The sequence below is a fragment of the Palaemon carinicauda genome, chromosome 8 (assembly GCF_036898095.1).
Source record: "Palaemon carinicauda isolate YSFRI2023 chromosome 8, ASM3689809v2, whole genome shotgun sequence".
Taxonomy (NCBI): Eukaryota; Metazoa; Arthropoda; class Malacostraca; order Decapoda; family Palaemonidae; genus Palaemon; species Palaemon carinicauda.
In genome coordinates this window covers 103,873,609-103,886,108 of record NC_090732.1, presented here as the reverse complement: position 1 = coordinate 103,886,108, position 12,500 = coordinate 103,873,609, and the positions used below count along the sequence as shown (strand labels likewise).

The 12,500-nt window shown below is 33.2% G+C and overlaps 1 protein-coding gene across 3 annotated transcripts in view; it reads right to left on the bottom strand.

Annotated features, from left to right (window-relative positions):
- Myo10A (Myosin 10A) overlaps window positions 1–12,500 on the bottom strand; it is a 418,782-nt gene that overhangs the window by 354,148 nt on the left and 52,134 nt on the right. The window lies entirely within an intron of this gene.

Here is a 12,500-nt window from a genome sequence, read left to right as displayed (position 1 = left end):
ATGTTCAACCAGTATGCTATGGTGACCCAAAATGACTCATATATAATACTTCTTGACAGCTTTAAATCTAATGCAGATGGGCATGGAAATTTGGTTAAGTTTTTAAATACTTATAAGTACTTATAATATGTTGATATCAGTCTTGTGGACACAGAACAAACATAATTTAGACGTGTTAAAATTCATTAACGTATAAAGGTAAAGAGAAAACAGTTTCTACCTAGAGTTTTAGATTTTAATTTGAAAATCTATAGAAAGGTTTGCGTTAAAATTACATTCATTCCAAAACTTGAAACATCGCAGAATAGGGTGGCATTGGTCTCTGATTTCTAAATAAATCAATTTTACTTTTATAGATAAATTAGCTTTACTTATCAACACGAAGGGAACGACCTCATCGAAAAGATCAATGGAATTGACACTATACCTTGGGATAATGGGGTGACTGGTAATGGGCTAACTTGGCCAGAGAAGTCAATGGAGTGAGTGAATGAGTGAATGAGCGAGTCCGTGTCAAAATTACGCAACGTATTCCCAAGCATTCCTCTGAAAATATGTTCAGGTATTTGATAATATTCTCGGTTCATTTTGCATAACTCATGAAGTTCTCTCAAGCGTAAATTAGATATGAGATATCAAGTTGATATAAAAGAAGAAAATTGTAGGTAAGTAATTGTCGCTGTCTGTCTTCGTCATTCTCTCTGATTTCAGCACTATGGTGATGTGCTGTCAAAAGAAGTCAAATAAATTGCAATTGCAAGAGTAATTAACATGAACCAAAGAATCAAAAGGGGATAATGTGATCATTTTGAAGTCTGAAATGATTTCTGGACTATTATAAATATTAAGTGGTGTCCTTTAGAATTAGCCTTATTGTTTCATTTTCCCTTGACCCGTGACCTACCACACTACGAGGCAAACATGTCGCTTGCCTTAAGGCTCTTTATCTATATTTTTCAATCGCATCTTCCCCGGTTTCCTTCGGGGCTGGACTCAATTGCATAACTGTAAATTTCAAAAGAAAGCAATAAAAATCCAATGATGAAATTTATGCTTCAGCTATGAATTGCAAAATCGATAGCCACATTGATGTTCGTCATTCCCTCTATCATAATCGAAGGATGACTTTGCACCTCCGTTGCAAGAATAGAAGCAACACAACAGAGAAACCCACACCATCTTAGTATCTTCAGGCTTCAGTAAAAGTGTTGGCATTATTTTGTATACTTTGGCAGGATCTAAAAAGGATTTCGTTTCCTCTACTAACAGGAAGGAAATTTCCTGTTGTTTGAGTTTTCTCAAAAATCAATTTGGATTGAGACAAAATTATAAAATTACCTCTTTCTTCGTTGTTTTCAAATAAAGTAATTTCTCATTTCCTTCAACACAGTCAAGACCCAAAATCAAACCTTAATTTCTCACAATCACTGAAACACCAAAAAAGGTTGATTTTGAAGTCTTGACTCTTACATTCACGATTTTTGACCGTGCTCTCTTTTATCAGACCGGTCAGCTTGTAGTGATTCAGTATCTATAATAATGATCGATTTTCAGAGCTTTGAAGTACAGTAGTTGGCGAAGATGGCCGCAAAATTTAAGTACCATTCGCTCGTACTAGAATATAAAAGTTTAATATTTACGGTTTCGCGAGTTCTGCAGACTCTAAGAAATGATTTATGTCTGTTTTTAGCTTTATATGACGAAGCCTTGGTCAGATAATGACAAAATAAAGTGAGACAAAGTTTTTAGTACATCCTTTTCCAGTACAATGTCAAAGTTACTATTCTTTTCAAATCATTTATTCATACAGATAAATTCGTGCATGGGGCAGACTTCATAATCACTGCCAAGATCTCTCTCTCTCTCTCTCTCTCTCTCTCTCCTCTCTCTCTCTCTCTCTCTCTAAGAGATGATACTCCTCCCTTTGAAGTCTTCTTCAATAACACCTTCATTACGAATATTGGCGGTTAGATTTCGACATTAGACGTCCAATCTTTTTCGTACGTTTATTCCCAGTAAAGTAAATAGCTTTTGACAAAGATTTACTTTAATATAATATAAGCCTTATCTTTGACAGCGATAACTTCTATAGAAAGGGGGCGACTAATAAAAAGTTTGGTTGAGAAAAAGTTTATCAATACCTATTGAAAAAATCAATTCTTATAATTTCTTTTTCCTATATTGGAATCCACATTATTACTTAAAAATATTCGATAATGACCATTTCCTTGTTCATCCATTTGATTTAGTTTTCAGTTCTCACTGTCAACTGACGGTTGCTATCACATACATACTGTACTCTTAAACCTTTTTGGTAATCATATAAGCATCATTTTTTGCTATGATGTTGATTGGCCCTCGTCCACCTTCAAAATATTTCTACCTAATGATACTTTTAAAACGTTAAAAACTGCAATATCAGTTTCAATAGTTTTCACTTATGGAATTTGCCATAAGTATTAATATTATCGTTATCGAAATCAATTACGTCAATATAATGAATGAATTTGTCTTGCATATTTAGCTTTAAAAGGTTAACAAACCTCACATAGGATAGGGAAAATTTCAATGACTAAATATCAAAATTGTACAAATCTGATGGAATTTACGATTGTCAATGGACGCGACCAAAATTATGAAAATTAATGTTTATTTAATCCAAAAGTAATTACTACAAAAAAAATCATTTGGAAAAATATATCTACCACTCGAATCCTCGGAATAATCATTTTATCAGCAATGTGATTATCTCCATCGATTATCTCTTTCAAATTACTTTCTTCACCAAATATACAATGAAACAAAAAAAAAAAAAAAAAAACTTGAAAAAGAAAAAACTTTGATCATTCATTCTCATTCACAATCTTCTGTATTTATTGATAACATCATGTTCGCCAAACCATTTTGGACTTTTTTTTCTTTACCATTTACAGGCCGATGGGATGGACCACTTAATACCATTTACCAAGACAGGAATCGATAGAAACAGATGATCAAATAGGTCATTGATAGAACCAGGAAGAGAATGACAAAACGAAGGAGAAGACGGGAAGAAATAGTCACCAATTATGAAGCACTTTTCCAAATTGGCATTTATTTTCTGTCTTAACCCAAGGACTTGATTTAGAAGGTTCAAGGTCAAGGTTCAGCTAATTCATTAAACGCCAAGGCAATTGTTTCAAAGACAACTTCATTACCTTACACTCCAACTTCCCCCCCCCCCCCCCTGCCCTCGTTATTGGAGTAGCAATCACATCGTCCTCTTTTTCCTTCGGATCAAATTTAATCATAAAAGTTTTATATGAAGCCACAAATTCAGTCAGTCAGCATTTTTTATGAGTGATAACGTGAATGTAAGCATTTGTGCTTGCATGTACACACGCATAAATGCAAACACATACATACATTATATATATATATATATATATATATATATATATATATATATATATATATATATATATATACACACACACACAAACACACGCATAAATACAAACACACACACACACACACACACACACACACACACATATATATATATATATATATATATATATATATATATATATATATATATACAGAGGCTATATATATAATTTATTTATATATATATACATATATATATATATATATATATATATATATATATATATATATATATACAAGGCTATATATATATATATATATATATATATATATATATATATATATATATATACACACACATATATATATATATATATATATATATATATATATATATATATATATATATATATGAGTGATTATATATCACTAACACACATGATTTTAATCAATCATAAACTTTTATCTCTCTTGAGGACTCAGTTGGTAGAGTCCTCGCAGGCATGGTTTCCAGCCGAATAGGTAGGGGTTCGAATCTCTACCCGGCCAGAAGCTGTTACCATAAAATGAACTCCAAGTGGATATATATTCCTAAGAGAGAATTCGGTATTGAATACCATTCGTGGGTGATATTTATAAATATGAGTGTGTACATATATACATATGTGTATGTTTTCAGCCAGTAGATACTAATTCAATTGGACACTGAAATAATTTGTAAAATACAATAAACATTGAAGAAAATGAAATTTATTCACAACCGCCAGGTTTACTGGAGGACCGTATTAGCAGTGAAAGAGAATAGTAGGAAGCCTAATAAATATCATAGTGCTAAATTAAAGGTAAGTTGTGAAAATTAATACAATGACACAGTAACAATTATGAAAACATAAAAACTAACATTAAAGAGGTTATAAAGTTAATATCATTGCAAAATGAAAGGTCTTTTTAAACAATGTGAGTTATAGGTTAAATTAGTATCTTAACTTAAATGGTGGACAATAATTTTATTTCATCCTGTAATCCCAACTATTTTCATGACTTGCCTTTGCTCTAGTTTTATGACTTTGGTTTCACATTGCAATTCATTGCAGTAGGCTTCAAGTTTTGTTTTAGCCTTAAAATGAAATATACTTTTAAAGCATTGGCTGTTGGATATTTTCATGGAAATAGTGAAGACTTCTGAAAACACCGTTTTACGGCAAAATCACACACACACACACACACACACCACACACACACACACAACACACACAACACATATATATATATATATATATATATATATATATATATATATATATATATATATATATATATATATATATATATAAGATATATATATATATGTATATATATACGGCAAATTCATACACACACCACACCACACACACACACACACACACACACACACACACACACATATATATATATATATATATATATATATATATATATATATATATATATATATATAATATATATATATATATATATATATATATATATATATATTATTTATTCATATATAAGTATGTTTGTATAATTGATATGGTATGTGTGTGTTCGTGCACGTATTTCTAGTTACATAAGTACAATAAAGGTTCGACTCTTAATCAGCAAGGTGAAATCTTGACAGTTTTATTCTGAGTAACGATACGCAACCCTAGATACTCCTTCACCTCTTAAGAGTATATTTGAAAACTAATACAACAGTACTACTTTCCTCAAATGATTTTAGATAATTATTTGACTCTTTAAATGAGTTGCAATTGTACCATAGGACTTACGACAAACTTTAAATACTCATTTACTACATGTTGAGTAATGAAGTTTGTAGTATTTAATTTGAGTAAATACTTATCAACTTGCAAAACAACTTCCACAGTAGGCTACATATCACCACCTGCTCTAGACATGAGTGAAATAAATAGGAAACGCTCACATAAAACGAATAATTTTACACGTGAAACCACAATTTGAAGGAATAAAACCAACATGGAAATCGATAATACTGCAATGAGACAGTTTCACAATTCAACAACAAAAAAAAAAAAGGTAAAAAAAAAGGTAAATTAAAAATAAACGAATAAATGAAAAACTTCCCTCGGTTCTTAAAGTTCACTGAAACGTTGTTTCATCTCTTAGCGTGTTAGAAAAGGACTCTCTAGCTCACTCTTCCAACTCCTTCAAACAGTCAGACCTCATTTCTTGCTCTGAGATGACCGGCCTCTGGATTCATTAACTTTCTTTCGACCAGATCCTGAACTGCCTCGGGCAGGACACTCCCGGTGAAAGTTATCAGCCTGGTTGTTACCTGGGATTTTCTAACCTTGAAAAAGCAAAAGCCATCTCTCTTCAAGATATCTTTCTCGTCCATTGTAGAGTTTTGGTCTCATCAAGATTAATCCCTTTCCCTTTAGGATAAAGTGATTTATGGAATGGCCTACATGTTTTTTTATCTTTGCTGGACGGTAGAGAGATACTCTTTAATTAACTTTTATTGCATAATTAATTTTTCATTTACAATTAGTTCCGTGTTTTGATTTTAACTTTGTAGTAGCGGTGTCATTTCTCCTGATATATTCAAGCAACTGGTTAATGACTTACAAATTCAACAAAACATTTTAATTATTACACCAAATACAGACTGGTAGAATTATTTTTTAGATACGCCCATTCCTGTATTTTGCACTCAGGTATTAATGATAGTGAGACATTTACAGGTGTAATCAATTGATTAATGTGAAATTCGAATTAAATCCCATTATCACAATTTTATTGTTATTAACCTGACAAGTCCAAATGGAGTCAATTCTAGAATCTTCAACGGTAAAATTTGAAAAACATATTTCAAGAATTGGTATCTTAAAATTTACTGTTTCTTAGACCTTGCAATCCATGTGGAGGTTTAGATTAAAAGTAAAGGTGTCTGGTTTTATTTCCAGTTTCATAAAAAAAGATGTTCTCCAGAACGTCAGCTGGGCAAGCCCAACATCCCATCGTGGTGCCCATCCACAGCAGTGACCTCCCCAGTAAACAACTTAAACTCACGGTCCCGGGCTGAGATCGAACTGCCGCCATGCGAATGCTAGGCAAACACGTTACCACTGTACTAGTCAGGAGGCTATTATATAAGGCTAAGTGCGACGTATCCATCAGTATATGGCAGCAGCCACTTTTTCAAATGTATTGTTAAGATCATGATTAAACAACAAGATCTAGAATTCAGTAGAATCGTTTCGTCGCTGATAAAAAGGTCCCGGAAATAATTTGCAACTAAATTACATCTCAAAACTAAAGTTTCAAAAGATGTTGGTGATATTTTGCTTAAATTTTAAAACGAAGTCTTCTCGGACCACAGAACCACTTATTAAGTTTTGATAGTGACTCGGAGAAATATAACATGAATAAATGCATGATGATAATGAATGAATAAATTAAGAATTACTTAATATCAAAAACTTTCTTGCATATAGAACTTCAAACGTTTAATTCTAAATCTTACACAATCCGGTCACCAAACATACAAACCATATAAACATTATAACCCCAGATGGAACTGAGAAAAAACATTTCTATAAAATCATAAGGAAAAGCAACAAAATTCTCCTTCGTTACGTTTTCAAACATTTCCTTTGAGGGGCATAACACACCCTTTGTGTTTAGGTCTCATTCCTTTTACTTTTCTCCTTCTTCGTCGGGACTGGGCTAGATAAGGACACTGGGTTATCTATCATACTAGCCTCTGCCTTTAAAGAACACCTAAAACGCATCAAAGAAATACCTCTTGTTATGTTATATCAGCATCTGCCCTTCACTCGGCGGTAGATGTCGCTCACGATAACAGTGAATGAACGGGTAGGATGCCCTTCGGTTATTCAGCCAAGTGCCGTTCAACAAAAACTCCTGTAGGGGGACAGAAGAGGCTCCATATCTTTGATCTGCAAGGGCAGACGACCTCGCTGCGACGGTTCAACTTCTGATAAGGGTGACAACTTGAAGATAACAGTTGTCAGCTACAATAACTGTATTCTGGCGTTATCAGTAATGACCAGCAGGAATGACAGCACGCTATGTTTCATGCTTACTGACATGAGAAGCTTAAAACCAGTCTCTTTGGGGTACTTTTATTTAGCCATTACTAAAGAAAATTATAGGGCATCATTTATACATAAAAGCACATACGGAAGAAATGAATGATTGAAGCATAATATTTTGTTCATCCCATACTTCTATGCAACTGAATAACTTTATACACGCATATATATCATATTTAAATACACACACACACACACACACACATATATATATATATATATATATATATTAGTTTATCGGCGAATATATAAATTTATTTAACATCCCGTTAATCCATTTTGTTCCAACCAGTTATTATTTGAAATGAATTTCCTCTTGCTAATCCGCTAGGCAGATACATCAAGTGTAATTTTGCACTATTTTTTTTTGAGCTCCGTTGATGGCTATCAAAATGGTGAGGGGCAATGTGACTTCTTTGGTTAGCATTTTTTGCATATTTCTAATTAATACTTTTATTTTGCATATTTTAAGAGAAATTGGATAATAAGGACATATTAAAGAGAGAGAGAGAGAGAGAGAGAGAGAGAGAGAGAGAGAGAGAGAGAGAGAGAGTATAAGTAGCAACTTAATTCTTTTCTTTAACTTCTAAGCTTCTAACTTTGTTTGTTCATATCTACCGACACAAGTCAATGACCTTCGAAAGGGCAAACACGTAAAATACTCCTTAACAGAAAAAAAACCTAAAAAAAAAAAATCGCGCCACTAAACCTGCCTTACATAATCTTCACGCACAGCTTCCAAAAAGTTTGAGAATCTTGTGCAAAAACACTTCCGTAAAAAGACCGTAGTCTCTTTTTCGCATTTCTCCCCTTTTGCCTTTTTATCCAAATTCCTCACTTCTCTTTCCCTCCTGGTTCTCGGCTCCTGTATGGTTGGATTCTCTCGTCTGCACAACAGGTATTTTGGCACGGTCGATAGTTTACCATCTCCAAAGCGGTTTCAGTTCGTGTGCAGACCTTTTACTTTTCTCTGTCTTCTCTTATTTTCTCACTCTAGGCCATTTCTCTCCGTCATTATTCAACTTTGCCTTCTCATCCCGACCATTCTGATATCCAGTTCTTCCGTATTTTCTGTCTATTCATCGCTTATTCTTTGTTTATTGATAAAAAGTTTAATTATTTGAAAAATTCTGCTTACTTTTCCTCAGCTTTGTTAACCTGTTAATTTTCTCCTCTATTCCTTTCTCGCCCAAAACTTAGTCATCGAAAGTTTTTTTTTCTCCTACTTTTATTATACTAATTTTCTCTTTTCGTTTCTACGCTGATTTAATTTCAATAGATTCTTTCACATCAATATATTTAAGTGAAAATCTGAACTGTCATATGACTGCACGTGTGTTCGTAAAAGAGAGAGAGAGAGAGAGAGAGAGAGAGAGAGAGAGAGAGATGATAGTTCGTCTTGCAAACTACCTTAGAGACATCAACTCGACAGTAATAGTTATCTACTGTTGATAAGGCTGCAGATGAATCCAATTACATTGATATCAAATAATATTTCCTATATCTAGATGTTAGTGAATAACGTCTCTCTCTCTCTCTCTCTCTCTCTCTCTCTCTCTCAGTTGTCAATGAACTTCAGTGTTGTTGACTTACATTTAACTTCTTTTAAAGAATGGATCATTTCAGCTTGAAATATTTGCATGTTTAGTTCTATTAGTTTAAGTAAGATGATGATAATAATAATAATAATAATAATAATAATAATAATAATAATAATAATAATAATAATAATAATAATAATAATGATAATAATTATACTAATAATAGTTATAATAATGATATTAATAATAATAATAATAATAATAATGATAATAATATTAAAAATAATAATAATGATAATAATAAAAATAATAATAATATTAATAATAATAATAGTAACAACGATAATAATAATAATAATAATAATAATAATAATAATAATAATAATAATAATAATAATAATAATAATAATACCAACTGCTTCTCTTGGAAGTCTTTTGGACATAAACGCCAGGATGATTCATTTTAATTCTTCATATTTCAATAAATTACTTTAGTAATTGATGTATATTTAGTTAAATAAATATATTTTACTTTCAAGATCGGATATTTTGGTATAATAATATACGAATTTTAAAACGGTAACTGACATGTGTGCCTAACACAACCAAAATAAAAACCATAAAATATAACAATTTTCATTCAAGCAACTGACATCTCTTCTGTCGAAGTACCAAGATGTCTGTCTCCCTGCCCTGGTCCGCACCCGAGGTCTTTCGTTCTTCCACTGCCAAACCTCGGAAGGGTCTCTATGGCAGACCTCTAGCCCTGCTGGTCCTAAGCTTGAGAGAGGTTAGAGAGGTTTTAAAGGTTTAAAGGTCGCTCATGAATGGCATAGGCAAGGAACAATGACACTGCCCTATCAAGCAGGACAATGCCCTAGAGACTGACCATATATACATAATTATGATAAGTGCCCAAGCCCCCTCTCCACCCAAGGTAAGACCAAGGCGGGCCAGGCAATGGCTGTTGGTGAATCAGCAGATAAACCTATAGGCTCCCCCAAATCCCCATCCTTAGCTCACAAGGATGATGAGGTTGCAACGACCAAAAGGAACTAACGAACCCAAGTCTTTCAATCACCACATAAAGACGTTACCATCAGGCCACCACAACCCTATTCTGCGGTGCTAAAAATCGTTTCCATTATCTAATTTTGAAATATGTGCAAATTCGTGTTTTATTTCTTGTCAAATATTCTGCAAATTTTCTCTTTGCTCAGCTTCTTTTCTTTCACAAAAAACATGTATTCTATACAGCACAAATCTATTCAATAAGAATTATTGAGCTCACTCAACCATACAGTATGTCGATCTGTATCTTGAAGTATGCAAAGAATGGTAAAATAGTGAGAAGTGTACATCTCCTTTATGTTTGGATTGATAAGTATGATCAGACAATGATGCGTTTACAAGGATATTACTGGACATGAGCTCGGACTTTATGGTTTTGCTCATGAGCACCTCTTAGAGTTCATTGCGTTCGTTTCCAGAAGCGGAGAAGAAATAAAAAAAAAAATAGAAGAAAAGCAATGAAATGGCCCTAGCTGTATAGGAATACTGTTTAATATAATAATAATAATAATAATAATAATAATAATAATAATAATAATAGCAGTATCAAAGTTGCACAACATGACAGTAAGGGGTTTGTAAAAACCTTAGGCTTTAAGGCCAATTGCTGAATCACACTCCGAGGAGTAGCGGAAATACGGTACTATCATTCATTTGACGTCGTGCCATGGATATGAAAGTGTGGTTGTTGTTGACTTCATGAGAAGCTCACCTGCTATTTAGGGGCATCTCCTGACACCAAACGTGCCTCAACCCTTTATTAAACACTTCTCTGCTCTCGGACACATTACTCATGTATTCAAAGGCAATGAAATTTCTAAGGGTAGATACAATATTTCTGGGTAAATCATGAACGATCGAACGGCGTTGGGGACCTGCACATTACTACAGTAGGGTGGGACTTCCGGTTAAACACCAGGGACCATTTACAGCAAGGTGACTGGGTGAGTGACAAGTGATAACCCAGGATACGACCTAACAATTATTACCGCACTGTCGTACCAATGAGTGATGCTGCTCCCTCTTCAGTAGCACTTCATATCAACTGGACTGACATCGTCGACCTCAAATAAAGTCATGGGAGTTCCCCTTGCCTCTGGGAGAATTCACAAATCTCCTCTAAATGCTTCATTGTTATTAGAAACGGGTCGATCGGAATTTGACGCAATTGGATATGAGCAGGAAAACGGTTTTATGTTGAAACTCATACAGTACTGCCACCTCGATAACAAGGTGTTTTTTTTTTTTTTTTTTTTTTTTTACTGAATTACAGCCCATAAATATAAAACACAGAAAACGTAAAAAAAAGTGAAAAGGGTTTATATTTCGGCAATGCCGAGAGAAGGGAGGAAATGAAAAATCTAGAAATTATTGGAAAGATGTGTGTAAAAAAAGAAGGTACGAGAAGGAAGGTCCTTCATATCCAAGAAGCATTTGTGTCCGAAAGATACGTCAAGTAGTGCAGAGTGAGTATGGTGTTAATTTGCAATTGGTGCCAATTTCTGTTTTACTTGTATGCAGTGGCTCATGTTTATGTTTGAGGAAATGGATGTACGTATATATATATATATATATATATATCTAACACTCGTCAAATTAATCAATGTAAATATTCACCACAATAGCATTTAATATCGAATTCTACGTTTGGGAACGTATATTCACTGGAAATCAATTTATGATAAATGCTTCTGGCTGAGCAAAGACTCGAACCGATGCCTCTTAACCGAAACCATGACAGCAAAGACGCTACCAATCAAGCTAAATCTTTGCCGAGCCAGAAGCATTCATAATAAATGAATTTCCAGTGAATATACATTTGATATTGAATACCAATGTGGTTGATATTTACACACACACACACACAATATATATATATATATATATATATATTGTATATGTATATATATATATATATATATATAATATATATATATATATATATATATAGAGAGAGAGAGAGAGAGAGAGAGAGAGAGAGAGGTACAACGAGATGAACATAAAAAAATATATTTTTGTTAGCCTATAAAAGTGCTCGTTAGCATATTAATGGTACAATAACCTCTTAAAAGGAATTGTAGATAATTATCTGTCATCTCCCTTACCTAAAAAAAGAAGCTTTTTTTATTCTTATAATCTCAGACCATTTTCAAGTGGTTGACGGTGAGAGGAAAAAAGTTGAAATGCCTCCTGATAGGCCTAACGTCGGAACCGGTTCCACCTACTGCTGTCCGGCGAATCTTTAAAACATTGATCAATTTTCTGCTAGATATTCCTAAGCCAGGAGCTCGCTGGATTCTGTCTTTAACTACACTGAATCCTTTAGTATCTCAGTGTCACCAAAAAAAGGTAGCTTGAATATGAGCATTTCATCTTATTTGTTATATGTGAGGAAAGGGAAATTTTTAAGCATTACATT